We start from the raw sequence: 19,249 nt of genomic DNA on the forward strand, positions 1-19,249 counted from the left end.
CTGGGATGACCTGCCGGGCATGCCGGAACCACCTCTCAGACGTGCCAGAACCATGTGGCGGACAGTCCGGAATCACCTGTTGGGCATGCGCAACCGCCTCTGAGACGTACCAGAACCACATGCCGTGCCGGCTGGAAGCACCTACCGGACAGACCGGAATCACCTTTCGGGCATGCCGGAACCACCAGTCAGATGTGCCAGAAACACGTGCCGGAGACGCCGGAAGCAACTGCCAAGCACGTTGGAACCACCTGCTCAACTCGCCTGAACCACCTGACGGACATGCCAAAATCACCTGCCGACTATGCCAGAACCACTTGGCGAACACTCCGGAATCACTTGCCGGGTATGCAGGAACCACCTCTCAGACATGCCAGAACCCTGTGCCAATGACCCCGGAAGCACCAGCCGAGCACGCCGGAACCACCTGCTCGACTCGCCAGAACCACCTGCCGATCACGCAAAAATCACCTGCCGGCTACGCCACAACCAGTTGGTGAACACTTTGGAATCACCTGCCAGGCTTGCTGGAACCACCTGCCAGTCATGCCAAAATCACCTGCCAACTACGCCAGAACCGCCTGGCGGACACTGCGGAAACACCTGTCGGGCCGGCTGGAACCACATCTCAGACGTGCCAGAAACGTGTTCATGAGATGCTGGAACCACACCCCGAACAGACGGATACCACCTGCCAGAACCGCCTGAACCACCTGCTGAGCACGCCGGAACCACCTGCTCGACTCACCGGTACCACCTCCCTGACACGCCAAAATCACCTGCTGGGTATGCCAGAACCACTTGGCGGACACTCCGGAATCTTCTTCCGGACATGCCGGAACCAGCTCTCAGACACACCAGAACCAAGTGCCGGAGACGCCGGAAGCACCTGCCGAGCATGCCGGAGCCACCTGCTCGACTCTCCAGAAACACGTGCAGGACACGCCAAAATCACCTGCCGGGTATGCCAGAACCACCTGGTGGACACTCCGGAATCACCTGTCGCGCATGACGGAACCACCTCTCAGACGTGCCGGAAGCACGTGCAGACACGCCGGAAACACCTACCGGACAGACCGGAACCACCTGCCAAGAACGCCGGAGCCACCTGTTCGACTCGCTGGAACCACCTGCCGGACAGGCCAATATCAACTGCTGGCTATGCCAAAACCACCTGGGGGACAGTCCGGGATCACCTGCCAGCCATGGCGGAACCACCTCTCAGACGTACCAGAACCACCTGCCGGAGAAGCTGGAAACACGTCCTGGACAGACTGGAACCACGTGACGGCCATGCCAGAACCACCTGCCGAGCACGGCGGAACCACCTGCCGGACACGCCAAAATCACCTGCGGGCTACGCCAGAACCACTTGGACGACTCTCCGAAATGACCTGCCGGGCATGTTGGAACCACCTCTCAGACGTGCCAGAAGCACGTGGCGGACAGTCCGGAATCACCTGTTGGGCATACGCAACCACCTCTGAGACGTACCAGAACCACGTGCCGTGCACGCCGGAACCACCTACCGGACAGACCGGAATCAACTTTTGGGCATGCCGGAACCACCAGTCAGATGTGCCAGAAACACGTGCCGGAGACGCCGGAAGCACCTGCCGAGCACGTCGCAACCACCTGCTCAACTCGCCTGAACCACCTGCCGGACACGCCAAAATCACCTGCCCGCTACACCAGCACCACTTCGGGGACAAGCCGGAATCACGTGAGGGGCATGCTGGTACAGCCTCTCAGACTGAAACTCGTGCCGGACACCACAGAACCACCTGCCGGACAGACCGGAACCACCTGCCGGACACGCCGGGACCACCGGCTCGACCCGCCGGAACGACCGCTGGACATGCAAAATCACCTGCGGGCTACGCCAGAACCACTTGGAGGACTCTCCGAAATGACCTGCCGGGCATGTTGGAACCACCTCTCAGACGTCCCAGAACCACCTGCCGGAGAAGCTGGAAACACGTCCTGGACACTCTGGAACCACCTGCCGGCCAAGCCTGAACCACCTGCCAAGCACAACGGAACAACCTGCCAGACACGCCAAAATCACCTGCGTGTTATGCCAGAACCACTTGGAGGACTCTCTGGGATGACCTGCCGGGCATGCCGGAACCACCTCTCAGACGTGCCAGAACCATGTGGCGGACAGTCCGGAATCACCTGTTGGGCATGCGCAACCACCTCTGAGACGTACCAGAACCACGTGCCGTGCACGCCGGAACCACCTACCGGACAGACCGGAATCAACTTTTGGGCATGCCGGAACCACCAGTCAGATGTGCCAGAAACACGTGCCGGAGACGCCGGAAGCACCTGCCGAGCACGTCGCAACCACCTGCTCAACTCGCCTGAACCACCTGCCGGACACGCCAAAATCACCTGCCCGCTACACCAGCACCACTTCGGGGACAAGCCGGAATCACGTGAGGGGCATGCCGGCACAGCCTCTCAGACTGAACCTCGTGCCGGACACCACAGAACCACCTGCCGGACAGACCGGAACCGACTGCCGGACACGCCGGAACCACCGGCTCGACCCTCCGGAACGACCGCTGAACATGCAAAATCACCAGCCGGCTACGCCGGAAACACTTGGCGAACACTCCGGAATCACCTGCCGGGCATGCCGGAACCACCTCTCAGATATGCCAGAACCACGTGCCAATGACCCCGGAAGCACCTGCCGAGCACGCCGGAACCACCTGCTCGACTCGCCAGAACCACCTGCCGGACACGCAAAAATCACCTGCCGGCTACGCCACAACCAGTTGGGGAACAATTCGGAATCACCTGCCGGGCTTGCTGGAACCACCTGCCGGTCATGCCAAAATCACCTGCCAACTACGCCAGTACCACTTGGCGGACATTTTGGAAACACCTGTCGGGCCGGCCGGAACCACATCTCAGACGTGCCAGAACCATGTGCATGAGATGCTGGAACCACACCCCGAACAGACGGAAAACACCTGCCAGACACGTCTGAACAACCTGTCGAGCACGCCGGAGCCACCTGCTCGACTCGCCGGAACCACCTACCTGACATGCCCAAATCACCAGCCGGGTATGCCAGAACCACTTGGCGGACACTCCGGAATCATCTGCCGGACATGCCGGAACCAGCTCTCAGACACACCAGAACCACGTGCCGGAGACGCCGGAAGCACCTGCCGAGCATGCCGGAGCCACCTGCTCGACTCGCCAGAAACACCTGCCGGACACGCCAAAATCACCTGCCGGGTACGCCAGAATCACATGGCGGACGCTCCGAAATCACCTGTCGCGCATGCCGGAACCACCTCTCAGACGTGCCGGAAGCACGTGCCGGACACGCCGGAATCACCTACCGGACAGACCGGAACCACCTGCCGAGCACGCCGGAGCCACCTGTTCGACTCGCTGGAACCACCTGCCGGACAGGCCAATATCAACTGCTGGCTATGCCAGAACCACCTGGGGGATGGTCCGGAATCACCTGCCAGCCATGGCGGAACCACCTCTCAGACGTACCAGAACCACCTGCCGGAGAAGCTGGAAACACGTCCTGGACACTCTGGAACCACCTGCCGGCCAAGCCTGAACCACCTGCCAAGCACAACGGAACAACCTGCCAGACACGCCAAAATCACCTGCGTGTTATGCCAGAACCACTTGGAGGACTCTCTGGGATGACCTGCCGGGCATGCCGGAACCACCTCTCAGACGTGCCAGAACCATGTGGCGGACAGTCCGGAATCACCTGTTGGGCATGCGCAACCACCTCTGAGACGTACCAGAACCACATGCCGTGCCGGCTGGAACCACCTACCGGACAGACCGGAATCACCTTTCGGGCATGCCGGAACCACCTGTCAGATGTGCCAGAAACACGTGCCGGAGACGCCGGAAGCACCTGCCAAGCACGTTGGAACCACCTGCTCAACTCGCCTGAACCACCTGCCGGACATGCCAAAATCACCTGCCGACTATGCCAGAACCACTTGGCGAACACTCCGGAATCACTTGCCGGGCATGCAGGAACCACCTCTCAGACATGCCAGAACCCCGTGCCAATGACCCCGGAAGCACCAGCCGAGCACGCCGGAACCACCTGCTCGACTCGCCAGAACCACCTGCCGATCACGCAAAAATCACCTGCCGGCTACGCCACAACCAGTTGGTGAACACTTTGGAATCACCTGCCAGGCTTGCTGGAACCACCTGCCAGTCATGCCAAAATCACCTGCCAACTACGCCAGAACCGCTTGGCGGACACTGCGGAAACACCTGTCGGGCCGGCTGGAACCACATCTCAGACGTGCCAGAAACGTGTTCATGAGATGCTGGAACCACACCCCGAACAGACGGATACCACCTGCCAGAACCGCCTGAACCACCTGCTGAGCACGCCGGAACCACCTGCTCGACTCACCGGTACCACCTCCCTGACACGCCAAAATCACCTGCTGGGTATGCCAGAACCACTTGGCGGACACTCCGGAATCATCTTCCGGACATGCCGGAACCAGCTCTCAGACACACCAGAACCACGTGCCGGAGACGCCGGAAGCACCTGCCGAGCATGCCGGAGCCACCTGCTCGACTCTCCAGAAACACCTGCAGGACACGCCAAAATCACCTGCCGGGTATGCCAGAACCACCTGGCGGACACTCCGGAATCACCTGTCGCGCATGACGGAACCACCTCTCAGACGTGCCGGAAGCACGTGCCAGACACGCCGGAAACACCTACCGGACAGACCGGAACCGCCTGCCAAGAACGCCGGAGCCACCTGTTCGACTCGCTCTAACCACCTGCGGACAGGCCAATATCAACTTCTGGCTATGCCAGAACCACCTGGGGGACAGTCCGGGATCACCTGCCAGCCATGGCGGAACCACCTCTCAGACGTACCAGAACCACCTGCCGGAGAAGCTGGAAACACGTCCTGGACAGACTGGAACCACGTGACGGCCATGCCTGAACCACCTGCCGAGCACGGCGGAACCACCTGCCGGACACGCCAAAATCACCTGCGGGCTACGCCAGAACCACTTGGATGACTCTCCGAAATGACCTGCCGGGCATGTTGGAACCACCTCTCAGACATGCCAGAAGCACGTGGCGGACAGTCCGGAATCACCTGTTGGGCATACGCAACCACCTCTGAGACGTACCAGAACCACGTGCCGTGCACGCCGGAACCACCTACCGGACAGACCGGAATCAACTTTTGGGCATGCCGGAACCACCAGTCAGATGTGCCAGAAACACGTGCCGGAGACGCCGGAAGCACCTGCCGAGCACGTCGCAACCACCTGCTCAACTCGCCTGAACCACCTGCCGGACACGCCAAAATCACCTGCCCGCTACACCAGCACCACTTCGGGGACAAGCCGGAATCACGTGAGGGGCATGCCGGCACAGCCTCTCAGACTGAACCTCGTGCCGGACACCACAGAACCACCTGCCGGACAGACCGGAACCACCTGCCGGACACGCCGGAACCACCGGCTCGACCCGCCGGAACGACCGCTGGACATGCAAAATCACCTGCCGGCTACGCCGGAAACACTTGGCGAACACTCCGGAATCACCTGCCGGGCATGCCGGAACCACCTCTCAGACATGCCAGAACCCCGTGCCAATGACCCCGGAAGCACCAGCCGAGCACGCCGGAACCACCTGCTCGACTCGCCAGAACCACCTGCCGATCACGCAAAAATCACCTGCCAGCTACGCCACAACCAGTTGGGGAACACTTCGGAATCACCTGCCGGGCTTGCTGGAACCACCTGCCGGTCATGCCAAAATCACCTGCCAACTACGCCAGGAACACTTGGCGGACACTGTGGAAACACCTGTCGGGCCGGCCGGAACCACATCTCAGACGTGCCAGAACCATGTGCATGAGATGCTGGAACCACACCCCGAACAGACGGAAAACACCTGCCAGACCCGTCTGAACAACCTGCCGAGCATGCCGGAGCCACCTGCTCGACTCGCCAGAAACACCTGCCGGACACGCCAAAATCACCTGCCGGGTACGCCAGAACCACCTGGCGGACACTCCGAAATCACCTGTCGCGCATGCCGGAACCACCTCTCAGACGTGCCGGAAGCACGTGCCGGACACGCCGGAATCACCTACCGGACAGACCGGAACCACCTGCCGAGCACGCCGGAGCCACCTGTTCGACTCGCTGGAACCACCTGCCGGACAGGCCCATATCAACTGCTGGCTATGCCAGAACCACCTGGGGGACGGTCCGGAATCACCTGCCAGCCATGGCGGAACCACCTCTCAGACGTACCAGAACCACCTGCCGGAGAAGCTGGAAACACGTCCTGGACAGTCTGGAACCACCTGCCGGCCAAGCCTGAACCACCTGCCAAGCACAACGGAACAACCTGCCAGACACGCCAAAATCACCTGCGTGTTATGCCACAACCACTTGGAGGACTCTCTGGGATGACCTGCCGGGCATGCCGGAACCACCTCTCAGACGTGCCAGAACCATGTGGTGGACAGTCCGGAATCACCTGTTGGGCATGCGCAACCACCTCTGAGACGTACCAGAACCACATGCCGTGCCGGCTGGAACCACCTACCGGACAGACCGGAATCACCTTTCGGGCATGCCGGAACCACCTGTCTGATGTGCCAGAAACACGTGCCGGAGACGCCGCAAGCACCTGACAAGCACGTTGGAACCACCTGCTCAACTCGCCTGAACCACCTACCTGACATGCCCAAATCACCAGCCGGGTATGCCAGAACCACTTGGCGCACACTCCGGAAACATCTTCCGGACATGCCGGAACCAGCTCTCAGACACACCAGAACCACGTGCCGGAGACGCCGGAAGCACCTGCCGAGCATGCCGGAGCCACCTGCTCGACTCGCCAGAAACACCTGCCGGACACGCCAAAATCACCTGCCGGCTACGCCAGAACCACCTGGCGGACACTCCGAAATCACCTGTCGCGCATGCCGGAACCACCTCTCAGACGTGACGGAAGCACGTGCCGGACACGCCGGAATCACCTACTGGACAGACCGGAACCACCTGCCGAGCACGCCGGAGCCACCTGTTCGACTCGCTGGAACCACCTGCCGGACAGGCCAATATCAACTGCTGGCTATGCCAGAACCACCTGGGGGACGGTCCGGAATCACCTGCCAGCCATGGCGGAACCACCTCTCAGACGTACCAGAACCACCTGCCGGAGAAGCTGGAAACACGTCCTGGACAGTCTGGAACCACCTGCCGGCCAAGCCTGAACCACCTGCCAAGCACAACGGAACAACCTGCCAGACACGCCAAAATCACCTGCGTGTTATGCCAGAACCACTTGGAGGACTCTCTGGGATGACCTGCCGGGCATGCCGGAACCACCTCTCAGACGTGCCAGAACCATGTGGCGGACAGTCCGGAATCACCTGTTGGGCATGCGCAACCACCTCTGAGACGTACCAGAACCACATGCCGTGCCGGCTGGAACCACCTACCGGACAGACCGGAATCACCTTTCGGGCATGCCGGAACCACCTGTCAGATGTGCCAGAAACACGTGCCGGAGACGCCGGAAGCAACTGCCAAGCACGTTGGAACCACCTGCTCAACTCGCCTGAACCACCTGACGGACATGCCAAAATCACCTGCCGACTATGCCAGAACCACTTGGCGAACACTCCGGAATCACTTGCCGGGTATGCAGGAACCACCTCTCAGACATGCCAGAACCCTGTGCCAATGACCCCGGAAGCACCAGCCGAGCACGCCGGAACCACCTGCTCGACTCGCCAGAACCACCTGCCGATCACGCAAAAATCACCTGCCGGCTACGCCACAACCAGTTGGTGAACACTTTGGAATCACCTGCCAGGCTTGCTGGAACCACCTGCCAGTCATGCCAAAATCACCTGCCAACTACGCCAGAACCGCCTGGCGGACACTGCGGAAACACCTGTCGGGCCGGCTGGAACCACATCTCAGACGTGCCAGAAACGTGTTCATGAGATGCTGGAACCACACCCCGAACAGACGGATACCACCTGCCAGAACCGCCTGAACCACCTGCTGAGCACGCCGGAACCACCTGCTCGACTCACCGGTACCACCTCCCTGACACGCCAAAATCACCTGCTGGGTATGCCAGAACCACTTGGCGGACACTCCGGAATCTTCTTCCGGACATGCCGGAACCAGCTCTTAGACACACCAGAACCAAGTGCCGGAGACGCCGGAAGCACCTGCCGAGCATGCCGGAGCCACCTGCTCGACTCTCCAGAAACACGTGCAGGACACGCCAAAATCACCTGCCGGGTATGCCAGAACCACCTGGTGGACACTCCGGAATCACCTGTCGCGCATGACGGAACCACCTCTCAGACGTGCCGGAAGCACGTGCAGACACGCCGGAAACACCTACCGGACAGACCGGAACCACCTGCCAAGAACGCCGGAGCCACCTGTTCGACTCGCTGGAACCACCTGCCGGACAGGCCAATATCAACTGCTGGCTATGCCAGAACAACCTGGGGGACAGTCCGGGATCACCTGCCAGCCATGGCGGAACCACCTCTCAGACGTACCAGAACCACCTGCCGGAGAAGCTGGAAACACGTCCTGGACAGACTGGAACCACGTGACGGCCATGCCAGAACCACCTGCCGAGCACGGCGGAACCACCTGCCGGACACGCCAAAATCACCTGCGGGCTACGCCAGAACCACTTGGACGACTCTCCGAAATGACCTGCCGGGCATGTTGGAACCACCTCTCAGACGTGCCAGAAGCACGTGGCGGACAGTCCGGAATCACCTGTTGGGCATACGCAACCACCTCTGAGACGTACCAGAACCACGTGCCGTGCACGCCGGAACCACCTACCGGACAGACCGGAATCAACTTTTGGGCATGCCGGAACCACCAGTCAGATGTGCCAGAAACACGTGCCGGAGACGCCGGAAGCACCTGCCGAGCACGTCGCAACCACCTGCTCAATTCGCCTGAACCACCTGCCGGACACGCCAAAATCACCTGCCCGCTACACCAGCACCACTTCGGGGACAAGCCGGAATCACGTGAGGGGCATGCTGGTACAGCCTCTCAGACTGAAACTCGTGCCGGACACCACAGAACCACCTGCCGGACAGACCGGAACCACCTGCCGGACACGCCGGGACCACCGGCTCGACCCGCCGGAACGACCGCTGGACATGCAAAATCACCTGCGGGCTACGCCAGAACCACTTGGAGGACTCTCCGAAATGACCTGCCGGGCATGTTGGAACCACCTCTCAGACGTCCCAGAACCACCTGCCGGAGAAGCTGGAAACACGTCCTGGACACTCTGGAACCACCTGCCGGCCAAGCCTGAACCACCTGCCAAGCACAACGGAACAACCTGCCAGACACGCCAAAATCACCTGCGTGTTATGCCAGAACCACTTGGAGGACTCTCTGGGATGACCTACCGGGCATGCCGGAACCACCTCTCAGACGTGCCAGAACCATGTGGCGGACAGTCCGGAATCACCTGTTGGGCATGCGCAACCACCTCTGAGACGTACCAGAACCACGTGCCGTGCACGCCGGAACCACCTACCGGACAGACCGGAATCAACTTTTGGGCATGCCGGAACCACCAGTCAGATGTGCCAGAAACACGTGCCGGAGACGCCGGAAGCACCTGCCGAGCACGTCGCAACCACCTGCTCAACTCGCCTGAACCACCTGCCGGACACGCCAAAATCACCTGCCCGCTACACCAGAACCACTTGGACGACTCTCCGAAATGACCTGCCGGGCATGTTGGAACCACCTCTCAGACGTACCAGAACCACCTGCCGGAGAACCTGGAAACACGTCCTGGACAGACTGGAACCACGTGACGGCCATGCCTGAACCACCTGCCGAGCACGGCGGAACCACCTGCCGGACACGCCAAAATCACCTGCGGGCTACGCCAGAACCACTTGGATGACTCTCCGAAATGACCTGCCGGGCATGTTGGAACCACCTCTCAGACGTGCCAGAAGCACGTGGCGGACAGTCCGGAATCACCTGTTGGGCATACGCAACCACCTCTGACACGTACCAGAACCACGTGCCGTGCACGCCGGAACCACCTACCGGACAGACCGGAATCAACTTTTGGGCATGCCGGAACCACCAGTCAGATGTGCCAGAAATACGTGCCGGAGACGCCGGAAGCACCTGCCGAGCACTTCGCAGCCACCTGCTCAACTCGCCTGAACCACCTGCCGGACACGCGAAAATCACCTGCCCGCTACACCAGCACCACTTCGGGGACAAGCCGGAATCACGTGAGGGGCATGCCGGCACAGCCTCTCAGACTGAACCTCGTGCCGGACACCACAGAACCACCTGCCGGACAGACCGGAACCACCTGCCGGACACGCCGGAACCACCGGCTCGACCCGCCGGAACGACCGCTGGACATGCAAAATCACCTGCCGGCTACGCCGGAAACACTTGGCGAACACTCCGGAATCACCTGCCGGGCATACCGGAACCACCTCTCAGATATGCCAGAACCACGTGCCAATGACCCCGGAAGCACCTGCCGAGCACGCCGGAACCACCTGCTCGACTCGCCAGAACCACCTGCCGGACACGCAAAAATCACCTGCCGGCTACGCCACAACCAGTTGGGGAACACTTCGGAATCACCTGCCGGGCTTGCTGGAACCACCTGCCGGTCATGCCAAAATCACCTGCCAACTACGCCAGTACCACTTGGCGGACACTCTGGAAACACCTGTCGGGCCGGCCGGAACCACATCTCAGACGTGCCAGAACCATGTGCATGAGATGCTGGAACCACACCCCGAACAGACGGAAAACACCTGCCAGACCCGTCTGAACAACCTGCCGAGCACGCCGGAGCCACCTGCTCGACTCGCCGGAACCACCTACCTGACATGCCCAAATCACCAGCCGGGTATGCCAGAACCACTTGGCGGACACTCCAGAATCATCTGCCGGACATGCCGGAACCAGCTCTCAGACACACCAGAACCACGTGCCGGAGACGCCGGAAGCACCTGCCGAGCATGCCGGAGCCACCTGCTCGACTCGCCAGAAACACCTGCCGGACACGCCAAAATCACCTGCCGGGTACGCCAGAACCACCTGGCGGACGCTCCGAAATCACCTGTCGCGCATGCCGGAACCACCTCTCAGACGTGCCGGAAGCACGTGCCGGACACGCCGGAATCACCTACCTGACTGACCGGAACCACCTGCCGAGCACGCCGGAGCCACCTGTTCGACTCGCTGGAACCACCTGCCGGACAGGCCAATATCAACTGCTGGCTATGCCAGAACCACCTGGGGGACGGTCTGGAATCACCTGCCAGCCATGGCGGAACCACCTCTCAGACGTACCAGAACCACCTGCCGGAGAAGCTGGAAACACGTCCTGGACAGTCTGGAACCACCTGCCGGCCAAGCCTGAACCACCTGCCAAGCACAACGGAACAACCTGCCAGACACGCCGAAATCACCTGCGTGTTATGCCAGAACCACTTGGAGGACTCTCTGGGATGACCTGCCGGGCATGCTGGAACCACCTCTCAGACGTGCCAGAACCATGTGGCGGACAGTCTGGAATCACCTGTTGGGCATGCGCAACCACCTCTGAGACGTACCAGAACCACATGCCGTGCAGGCTGGAACCACCTACCGGACAGACCGGAATCACCTTTCGGGCATGCCGGAACCACCTGTCAGATGTGCCAGAAACACGTGCCGGAGACGCCGGAAGCACCTGCCAAGCACGTTGGAACCACCTGCTCAACTCGCCTGAACCACCTGCCGGACATGCCAAATCACCTGCCGACTATGCCAGAACCACTTGGCGAACACTCCGGAATCACTTGCCGGGCATGCAGGAACCACCTCTCAGACATGCCAGAACCCCGTGCCAATGACCCCGGAAGCACCAGCCGAGCACGCCGGAACCACCTGCTCGACTCGCCAGAACCACCTGCCGATCACGCAAAAATCACCTGCCGGCTACGCCACAACCAGTTGGTGAACACTTTGGAATCACCTGCCAGGCTTGCTGGAACCACCTGCCAGTCATGCCAAAATCACCTGCCAACTACGCCAGAACCGCTTGGCGGACACTGCGGAAACACCTGTCGGGCCGGCTGGAACCACATCTCAGACGTGCCAGAAACGTGTTCATGAGATGCTGGAACCACAACCCGAACAGACGGATACCACCTGCCAGAACCGCCTGAACCACCTGCTGAGCACGCCGGAACCACCTGCTCGACTCACCGGTACCACCTCCCTGACACGCCAAAATCACCTGCTGGGTATGCCAGAACCACTTGGCGGACACTCCGGAATCATCTTCCGGACATGCCGGAACCAGCTCTCAGACACACCAGAAGCAAGTGCCGGAGACGCCGGAAGCACCTGCCGAGCATGCCGGAGCCACCTGCTCGACTCGCCAGAAACACCTGCCGGACACGCCAAAATCACCTGCTGGGTACGCCAGAACCACCTGGCGGACACTCCGGAATCACCTGTCGCGCATGACGGAACCACCTCTCAGACGTGCCGGAAGCACGTGCCAGACACGCCGAAAACACCTACCGGACAGACCGGAACCACCTGCCAAGAACGCCGGAGCCACCTGTTCGACTCGCTGGAACCACCTGCCGGACAGGCCAATATCAACTGCTGGCTATGCCAGAACCACCTGGGGGACAGTCCGGGATCCCCTGCCAGCCATGGTGGAACCACCTCTCAGACGTACCCGAACGACCTCCCGGAGAAGCTGGAAACACGTCCTGGACAGACTGGAACCACGTGACGGCCATGCCTGAACCACCTGCCGAGCACGGCGGAACCACCTGCCGGACACGCCAAAATCACCTGCGGCCTACGCCAGAACCACTTGGACGACTCTCCGAAATGACCTGCCGGGCATGTTGGAACCACCTCTCAGACGTGCCAGAAGCACGTGGCGGACAGTCCGGAATCACCTGTTGGGCATACGCAACCACCTCTGACACGTACCAGAACCACGTGCCGTGCACGCCGGAACCACCTACCGGACAGACCGGAATCAACTTTTGGGCATGCCGGAACCACCAGTCAGATGTGCCAGAAACACGTGCCGGAGACGCCGGAAGCACCTGCCGAGCACGTCGCAACCACCTGCTCAACTCGCCTGAACCACCTGCCAGACACGCCAAAATCACCTGCCCGCTACACCAGCACCACTTCGGGGACAAGCCGGAATCACGTGAGGGGCATGCCGGCACAGCCTCTCAGACTGAACCTCGTGCCGGACACCACAGAACCACCTGCTGGACAGACCGGAACCACCTGCCGGACACGCCGGAACCACCGGCTCGACCCGCCGGAACGACCGCTGGACATGCAAAATCACCTGCCGGCCACGCCGGAAACACTTGGCGAACACTCCGGAATCACCTGCCGGGCATGCCGGAACCACCTCTCAGATATGCCAGAACCACGTGCCAATGACCCCGGAAGCACCTGCCGAGCACGCCGGAACCACCTGCTCGACTCGCCAGAACCACCTGCCGGACACGCAAAAATCACCTGCCGGCTACGCCACAACCAGTTGGGGAACACTTCGGAATCACCTGCCGGGCTTGCTGGAACCACCTGCCGGTCATGCCAAAATCACCTGCCAACTACGACAGGACCACTTGGCGGACACTGTGGAAACACCTGTCGGGCCGGCCGGAACCACATCTCAGACGTGCCAGAACCATGTGCATGAGATGCTGGAACCACACCCCGAAAAGATGGAAAACACCTGCCAGACCCGTCTGAACAACCTGCCGAGCACGCCGGAGCCACCTGCTCGACTCGCCGGAACCACCTACCTGACATGCCCAAATCACCAGCCGGGTATGCCAGAACCACTTGGCGGACACTCCGGAATCATCTGCCGGACATGCCGGAACCAGCTCTCAGACACACCAGAACCACGTGCCGGAGACGCGGGAAGCACCTGCCGAGCATGCCGGAGCCACCTGCTCGACTCGCCACAAACACCTGCCGGACACGCCAAAATCACCTGCCGGGTACGCCAGAACCACCTGGCGGACACTCTGAAATCACCTGACGCGCATGCCGGAACCACCTCTCAGACGTGCCGGAAGCACGTGCCGGACACGCCGGAATCACCTACCGGACAGACCGGAACCACCTGCCGAGCACGCCGGAGCCACCTGTTCGACTCGCTGGAACCACCTGCCGGACAGGCCAATATCAAATTCTGGCTATGCCAGAACCACCTGGGGGACGGTCCGGAATCACCTGCCAGCCATGGCGGAACCACCTCTCAGACGTACCAGAACCACCTGCCGGAGAAGCTGGAAACACGTCCTGGACAGTCTGGAACCACCTGCCGGCCAAGCCTGAACCACCTGCCAAGCACAACGGAACAACCTGCCAGACACGCCAAAATCACCTGCGTGTTATGCCAGAACCACTTGGAGGACTCTCTGGGATGACCTGCCGGGCATGCCGGAACCACCTCTCAGACGTGCCAGAACCATGTGGCGGACAGTCCGGAATCACCTGTTGGGCATGCGCAACCACCTCTGAGACGTACCAGAACCACATGCCGTGCCGGCTGGAACCACCTACCGGACAGACCGGAATCACCTTTCGGGCATGCCGGAACCACCTGTCAGATGTGCCAGAAACACGTGCCGGAGACGCCGGAAGCACCTGCCAAGCACGTTGGAACCACCTGCTCAACTCGCCTGAACCACCTGCCGGACATGCCAAAATCACCTGCCGACTATGCCAGAACCACTTGGCGAACACTCCGGAATCACTTGCCGGGCATGCAGGAACCACCTCTCAGACATGCCAGAACCCCGTGCCAATGACCCCGGAAGCACCAGCCGAGCACGCCGGAACCACCTGCTCGACTCGCCAGAACCACCTGCCGGACACGCAAAAATCACCTGCCGGCTACGCCACAACCAGTTGGTGAACACTTTGGAATCACCTGCCGGGCTTGCTGGAACCACCTGCCAGTCATGCCAAAATCACCTGCCAACTACGCCAGAACCGCTTGGCGGACACTGCGGAAACACCTGTCGGGCCGGCTGGAACCACATCTCAGACGTGCCAGAAACGTGTTCATGAGATGCTGGAACCACACCCCGAACAGACGGATACCACCTGCCAGAACCGACTGAACCACCTGCTGAGCACGCCGGAACCACCTGCTCGACTCACCGGTACCACCTCCCTGACACGCCAAAATCACCTGCTGGGTATGCCAGATCCACTTGGCGGACACTCCGGAATCATCTGCCGGACATGCCGGAACCAGCTCTCAGACACACCAGAACCAAGTGCCGGAGACGCCGGAAGCACCTGCCGAGCATGCCGGAGCCACCTGCTCGACTCGCCAGAAACACCTGCCAGACACGCCAAAATCACCTGCCGGGTACGCCAGAACCACCTGGCGGACACTCCGGAATCACCTGTCGCTCATGACGGAACCACCTCTCAGACGTGCCAGAAGCACGTGTCAGACACGCCGGAAACACCTACCGGACAGACCGGAACCACCTGCCAAGAACGCCGGAGCCACCTGTTCGACTCGCTGGAACCACCTGCCGGACAGGCCAATATCAACTGCTGGCTATGCCAGAACCACCTGGGGGACAGTCCGGGATCACCTGCCAGCCATGGCGGAACCACCTCTCAGACGTACCGGAACCACCTGCCGGAGAAATTGGAAACACGTCCTGGACAGACTGGAACCACGTGACGGCCATGCCTGAACCACCTGCCGAGCACGGCGGAACCACCTGCCGGACACGCCAAAATCACCTGCGGGCTACGCCAGAACCACTTGGACGACTCTCCGAAATGACCTGCCGGGCATGTTGGAACCACCTCTCAGACGTGCCAGAAGCACGTGGCGGACAGTCCGGAATCACCTGTTGGGCATACGCAACCACCTCTGAGACGTACCAGAACCACGTGCCGTGCACGCCGGAACCACCTACCGGACAGACCGGAATCAACTTTTGGGCATGCCGGAACCACCAGTCAGATGTGCCAGAAACACGTGCCGGAGACGCCGGAAGCACCTGCCGAGCACGTCGCAACCACCTGCTCAACTCGCCTGAACCACCTGCCGGACACGCCAAAATCACCTGCCCGCTACACCAGCACCACTTCGGGGACAAGCCGGAATCACGTGAGGGGCATGCCGGCACAGCCTCTCAGACTGAACCTCGGGCCGGACACCACAGAACCACCTGCCGGACAGACCGGAACCACCTGCCGGACACGCCGGAACCACTGGCTCGACCCGCCGGAACGACCGCTGGACATGTAAAATCACCTGCCGGCTACGCCGGAAACACTTGGCGAACACTCCGGAATCACCTGCCGGGCATGCCGGAACCAACTCTCAGACGTGCCGGAAGCACGTGCCGGACACGCCGGAGTCACCTACCGGACAGACCGGAACCACCTGCTCAGCACGCCGGAGCCACCTGTTCGACTCGCCGGAACCACCTACCTGACATGCCCAAATCACCAGCCGGGTATGCCAGAACCACTTGGCGGACACTCCGGAATCATCTGCCGGACATGCCGGAACCAGCTCTCAGACACACCAGAACCACGTGCCGGAGACGCCGGAAGCACGTGCCGAGCATGCCGGAGCCACCTGCTCGACTCGCCAGAAACACCTGCCGGACACGCCAAAATCACCTGCCGGCTACGCCAGAACCACCTGGCGGACACTCCGAAATCACCTGTCGCGCATGCCGGAACCACCTCTCAGACGTGCCGGAAGCACGTGCCGGACACGCCGGAATCACCTACCGGACAGACCGGAACCACCTGCCGAGCACGCCGGAGCCACCTGTTCGACTCGCTGGAACCACCTGCCAGACAGGCCAATATCAACTGCTGGCTATGCCAGAACCACCTGGGGGACGGTCCGGAATCACCTGCCAGCCATGGCGGAACCACCTCTCAGACGTACCAGAACCACCTGCCGGAGAAGCTGGAAACACGTCCTGGACAGTCTGGAACCACCTGCCGGCCAAGCCTGAACCACCTGCCAAGCACAACGGAACAACCTGCCAGACACGCCAAAATCACCTGCGTGTTATGCCAGAACCACTTGGAGGACTCTCTGGGATGACCTGCCGGGCATGCTGGAACCACCTCTCAGACGTGCCAGAACCATGTGGCGGACAGTCCGGAATCACCTGTTGGGCATGCGCAACCACCTCTGAGACGTACCAGAACCACATGCCGTGCCGGCTGGAACCACCTACCGGACAGACCGGAATCACCTTTCGGGCATGCCGGAACCACCTGTCAGATGTGCCAGAAACACGTGCCGGAGACGCCGGAAGCACCTGCCAAGCACGTTGGAACCACCTGCTCAACTCGCCTGAACCACCTGCCGGACATGCCAAAATCACCTGCCGACTATGCCAGAACCACTTGGCGAACACTCCGGAATCACTTGCCGGGCATGCAGGAACCACCACTCAGACATGCCAGAACCCCGTGCCAATGACCCCGGAAGCACCAGCCGAGCACGCCGGAACCACCTGCTCGACTCGCCAGAACCACCTGCCGATCACGCAAAAATCACCTGCCGGCTACGCCACAACCAGTTGGTGAACACTTTGGAATCACCTGCCAGGCTTGCTGGAACCACCTGCCAGTCATGCCAAAATCACCTGCCAACTACGCCAGAACCGCTTGGCGGACACTGCGGAAACACCTGTCGGGCCGGCTGGAACCACATCTCAGACGTGCCAGAAACGTGTTCATGAGATGCTGGAACCACACCCCGAACAGACGGATACCACCTGCCAGAACCGCCTGAACCACCTGCTGAGCACGCCGGAACCACCTGCTCGACTCACCGGTACCACCTCCCTGACACGCCAAAATCACCTGCTGGGTATGCCAGAACCACTTGGCGGACACTCCGGAATCATCTGCTGGACATGCCGGAACCAGCTCTCAGACACACCAGAACCAAGTGCCGGAGACGCCGGAAGCACCTGCCGAGCATGCCGGAGCCACCTGCTCGACTCGCCAGAAACACCTGCCGGACACGCCAAAATCACCTGCCGGGTACGCCAGAACCACCTGGCGGACACTCCGGAATCACCTGTCGCGCATGACGGAACCACCTGTCAGACGTGCTTTAAGCACGTGCCAGACACGCCGGAAACACCTACCGGACAGACCGGAACCACCTGCCAAGAACGCCGGAGCCACCTGTTCGACTCGCTGGAACCACCTGCCGGACAGGCCAATATCAACTGCTGGCTATGCCAGAACCACCTGGGGGACAGTCCGGGTTCAACTGCCAGCCATGGCGGAACCACCACTCAGACGTACCAGAACCACCTGCCAGAGAAGCTGGAAACACGTCCTGGACAGACTGGAACCACGTGACGGCCATGCCTGAACCACCTGCCGAGCACGGCGGAACCACCTGCCGGACACGCCAAAATCACCTGCGGGCTACGCCAGAACCACTTGGACGACTCTCCGAAATGACCTGCCGGGCATGTTGGAACCACCTCTCAGACGTGCCAGAAGCACGTGGCAGACAGTCCGGAATCACCTGTTGGGCATACGCAACCACCTCTGACACGTAACAGAACCACGTGCCGTGCACGCCGGAACCACCTACCGGACAGACCGGAATCAACTTTTGGGCATGCCGGAACCACCAGTCAGATGTGCCAGAAACACGTGCCGGAGATGCCGGAAGCACCTGCCGAGCACGTCGCAACCACCTGCTCAACTCGCCTGAACCACCTGCCGGACACGCCAAATTCACCTGCCCGCTACACCAGCACCACTTCGGGGACAAGCCGGAATCACGTGAGGGGCATGCCGGCACAGCCTCTCAGACTGAACCTCGTGCCGGACACCACAGAACCACCTGCCGGACAGACCGGAACCACCTGCCGGACACGCCGGAACCACCGGCTCGACCCGCCGGAACGACCGCTGGACATGCAAAATCACCTGCCGGCTACGCCGGAAACACTTGGCGAACACTCCGGAATCACCTGCCGGACATGCCGGAACCACCTCTCAGATATGCCAGAACCACGTGCCAATGACCCCGGAAGCACCTGCCGAGCACGCCGGAACCACCTGCTCGACTCGCCAGAACCACCTGCCGGACACGCAAAGATCA

The sequence above is a fragment of the Equus caballus genome, chromosome 29 (genome assembly GCF_041296265.1).
Source record: "Equus caballus isolate H_3958 breed thoroughbred chromosome 29, TB-T2T, whole genome shotgun sequence".
In the NCBI taxonomy this organism is placed as follows: domain Eukaryota; kingdom Metazoa; phylum Chordata; class Mammalia; order Perissodactyla; family Equidae; genus Equus; species Equus caballus.